Source organism: Adelges cooleyi, unplaced genomic scaffold (assembly GCF_023614345.1).
Source record: "Adelges cooleyi isolate 19-005CV unplaced genomic scaffold, UGA_ACOO_1.1 ACOO_flye_CR_arks_rails_tigmint_CR_PRNA_1, whole genome shotgun sequence".
Lineage (NCBI taxonomy): Eukaryota > Metazoa > Arthropoda > Insecta > Hemiptera > Adelgidae > Adelges > Adelges cooleyi.
The window spans coordinates 3,457,137-3,462,047 of NW_026095751.1; positions in this window are offsets into that span (position 1 = coordinate 3,457,137).

The following is a 4,911-nucleotide window of genomic DNA, read 5'->3' on the forward strand; positions in this document are numbered from 1 at the left end:
ATACACCTATAAAAGTTGTTAATGTAAATATGGCTTCTCATATTATGCTAAAACTTAAGCTGTATAATGCCAACAGATATTTGTTATTTGTTTACATTGCAACAACTATTGAGAAAAATACGGTATTTTATGAAAACATATCGTTGGTTTTAGTACAACAGATATTTTAACTAAGATTCAATATGCAAGTTAAATTATAAAATGAATGATAAGAGACAAAGGCCTTGCGTTTAGAGCAGAATTAATGGGGAATATTGGACCAAGAGTCCTTCACTTACTTCAAGTTAAACTATTATTTAAATGGTTAGAGACAAGGGAGGATGCTTGAGATGGGGGCTAATGGTGTTGAAGCTTTTCTCTTACGCACTTAAATTGTGTGCATTTTAAGTTTATTTTTTTAGGCTCTAACTTTTTTAAATATTAAATACTAGAATACCTGTATATTGTTTTCACTATACAATAATCTCTACTTAGTTTTTTTGTCCTTAAGTGTTATAATGACTTTAATATTAATGTAGCCAATTGTAGAGTTATCGTTATGTTTTTTTTTACTTTTTTAGTGTTGAAATTATGTAAATTAGGTTTTTAAGTCGTTAAAAATTATAAGTATACGATCTTAAAAAGTATTGGAATTTTTTAACATCACAACAGTCGTTGTAAAAATGACATGTTAATATTGCTAGCATAATTTTTTCATGTTAAAAAATAACCGCGCAATTTAAAACAATACAAATTATGGAAAAATATTGTATTTAGTTAAAGAAAAATTATTGTTAGCATTTCTGCAAGAAAAAATATTTTATCTAAAATGCCTATTAAGTGTATTATGTCAAATAATAATAATTAGGCATAACAGGGTATTTGCTATAGTTATTGAAACATCGAGATTCTACCGCGAAATAAATAAATGAGGTGAATCATTTAAATAAAAAAACAACTGCAAAACAAAATATGTTTAGCAAAACAAGTCGTTTTCTATAAAAAAAAAAAACCATACAAATTGTTTTTGTAAAATACGAAGTTTCTTATAATATACAAAGTCTGAGTTACCATTTGTTTACATTACAACGATTGCTGATAATAACAGTTTGGTTTTGATAAAAAAAACAATACTACAATATTGGCTTACAACTTTTATTAAAGTATGCAGATTCAAGATACAAAATACTTGATAATTGGTTTTACAAAAAAATACTTATATCTAAGTTATGTTTATAAAACATGTATTATATAGAGATATGTCATATATTTATGTAACTGTACATAAACGGTATTGGTTACAATTATTATAACAACAGGGTTCTACAATGCATTTAAATTTTAAACATTTTAAACCATAAGGAACAAAAGTTGTTATAAATAACAGCTTGAATTTTATTAGTTAACCCTACGACAATCATATCAGAAAAACTATTTCGCTTCAATAAAAATGTCACTATAAAATGATACATACTTTTTTTTAAGGTTTGCCAATCCTTACAATGTAAATTATAAAGGCTTAATATACCATCCTTGTAAGCAAATACCCTATTAAATGTAATAAAATGTAGTTTTTATTTTGTAAAATAAATTTTAAAAAACCAGTACAGTGGGGTCGGGGCATAGTGGGGACGGGGAAGTTACAGATTTACAGGAATTTTTAAATCTGAAAGTGATAAAATCACTTTCGTGATTTAGTTGTATATTATACAATTTAGTTTTGGTTATCTCCTCTCAGGCTGCTTAACAACTAGTCGGGGTACTACACAAAACTCTTTTGCTAGTTAGATCTATTTCGTTATCCTATTCCAAGGCTACCTATCCTAATAAAGACTGGTATACTACCCCGCTCAAAGACGACTACACAGATTGTCCTTCCTTTACCAAACACTTTATAATGACTATTTAATTATTTTAAGTATCCAATTCTTATCGAAAACACCCAACTAATTGGCAATCAATGAAATTAGATTTCTGTAACAACCCTGTAGCCCTGTACGTATGTATTGCAGGCTGTTTGAGTCTTGTCACAATCGTGGTGATAGGTTTTTAGATATTTAATAGACTAACTTCAGAGTAAATCACAAACATTTAATTTGATATACTTATAAAACATGTACAACGTCAAACAGTTAATAGCATAAGTTCAGTATGCTTCATAAATATGATGACTAAGACAATTATAAGCCGCTTAAGACTTCAAAAGAAAATGATAGGTAGAAACTTCAAGTGTAGTGTGTGGCGGACCCAACTCATCTCCTCTGCTATGACTCAAGTTCTCCCTTATATGCTGGTCCGCTCGTTGAATGGCCGTGGAAATCTTCGCAATTATCGAAAGTCCGCGCGTGGATGACCTCGCTCGCCCATGACATCCGCTTATGTCAACGGTGGAGGAAAGGTAGAGGCATGAGAGTGCAGCCTTCGCATGGTCGAAATTGGCTAGCTTCGATGTGAGATTCGCGCGGTAGTTGCCAAAACGTTAAGTTCCTTTTAGTGTTTGGCCTCGTTGTTGAGGTCAACTGTGAACAGAATTACAAAGTTGTCTGCTTTCGCAAGATGCTGTAATGACCTTCTGGGTCTGATGTGAAATCGGCACGTGTGGTACATTCATATTTAGCAATATTTAACAATGAGAAGTTATATAATATAATATATAGATATATGTATATGTTAGTCCCGATAAGTTGTACAATGTAATGTATATATGTATCAATTAACCCTGAAAAGGGTGGGTCCGTAACATTTCTGAGCTGCATTCGCTTCCTAAGAAATATAGTGAACCAGGATACCTATAACCGGACTATTTTAAGATAATTTAACTATAATAAAATAAATAAATGATTAAATAAATAATAGACGAATACTTTGTTTCTATTGATAAATCTTTACACTAATACACTGAGTTAAGCTATAGATATTTACATAAGAATAGTTAACCCTACTTTCGTGCCTCTCCAACTAAATGATTGGTGTGTAGCTACGGAGCTACAGGAGTTACTCGTGTATGTCATTCTCTTTCTGTTTGGCCAACTCAGTATATTTGTTATTTTTTATTATTTACATGTTTTATCTTATAATCAGATGCAAGTATTACTATGTGCATAAAATATTATGAAATAGTCGATATCAATATATTACAGCTACTATCAAAAAAACTAAATTAGGAGGGGGGGGGGGGTAAATACAAAAAAAATGGAAGAAATTGAAATCACATTGTATACAAATATTATAAAAAAAAATGTCAATTTTCAATTAAATTGTGTGGTTCACATATCATTGATGTCAATGATATTTAATTTTTAACGTAACCACCCGGTACCCCTGTGTACGCCGAGTGTCTTATATGACCAGCCATGGATGATATTGATATATAAAATTTCAGTATCAATTATAAACCATTAATAATTGTATTTTTAAACCGTTCTATACAACTATTATACTTTTTTCTCGGAAATTGAAAAAGTATCATATTATTAATTTTTTTTTATTTTACTTATTTCAAAGAAATATCCGTTTTTGCATAATTATATGAGAAAGTTTTCTAGGTAAGAGTACCTATGCTAAGTAGAGAGTTACCTTGGCTATTTTGACATTAGTCTTTTATAGTAAAAATAGTTAATATTGTTTTGCTTATTTTACATTAAGTTAAAGTGGGTCGTTTGTATGAGTTGCCGAATTGGCGTTATTGTTACACAGCACATAATATTACACAAATTTAACATATAATTTGTTTTGCTTAATCTATTTACTTAAATTCTACTGTCTACTACAATACCAACTAGATGAAATTTGTGATTTATAGAATTCCTACTCGAAGGAATTGGTCTAGTATTAAAAATGTTACAGCGTATACAGACAAAAAAAAAGCCCACATCAAGGTAGAACCAATACCTTCTCTGGTTTGCATCGAAGCTTAAATCACCCTGTATACATGAATTTGTTTTAGAAATATTTAAAAGATAATTATTTCATTAATAATTGATATGTTATGGCTAAACGTTGTAATGAAAATGTGACCTCTTGATTCTTGAACTAACTCGTTTGGCTCCGTTAATGATTGGCAGCGGTCTAAATATTTGTATGGGAGAGCCATAACTAAAATATTTTCAAACGAATATTTCTTTGACCAAAGTAAACTATATAAACTGAGTCCATATTCTGTATTAAATTAATTTTAAAAAGTTTTTCAGCCGATTCTGCAACCACTAAAGATCATTTACATGTCTCGTTGAAGTACCGAGATAAATTTAGAGTAGTGGTGGAATTATAAATAATGATATAGTATATTAAGAAGCAGTAACAAGCGCTAGTATATTAAAACATCAAGTTTCTGGCTAATATTGTAGTGTTTAATATTTAGCTTAAAGCAATTCATAGAGAATTTAGGCCCCTAAACTGTTTTGAATTTATTATTTAGTTCTAATTTGAACGTTGAACGTACAACATATCTCTTCTCTCTTATCTCCTATATCTTTCCCTATTCCCTACCCACTATCTCCCATCCCCTATCTTCCACCCCTTTCACTCACCACCTATCACTCACCCCATCTCCCACCCCCTATCTCCCACCCCTACCTTCTACCCCTATCTCCTACCCCCGTAATGGTTTTGTAACGCTTTTGTAAAGAACACTTTTTTCGGTTATGTGCCAGAGCTAATTCCCACCCCCATCCCCATTCCCAACCCCATCTCCGTGTGGTAACGCTTTTTTGATAACGCTTTTTCCGGTTATGTGCAAGAGCTTAGACATGTAAATGTCAAAAAAAAGTAAGGACTTAAACTTACTAATATTAAATTATGGTTAAGCAATGTTAACAGATGGGATGGATGGAGAGGAGTAGTGGTCTCGACAAAGGACCTAAATGGCCTGTATATTAAGCCAATACAAATTATGACTGAAAGTAATGAAATAATTTATAATAGCGAGCAAAG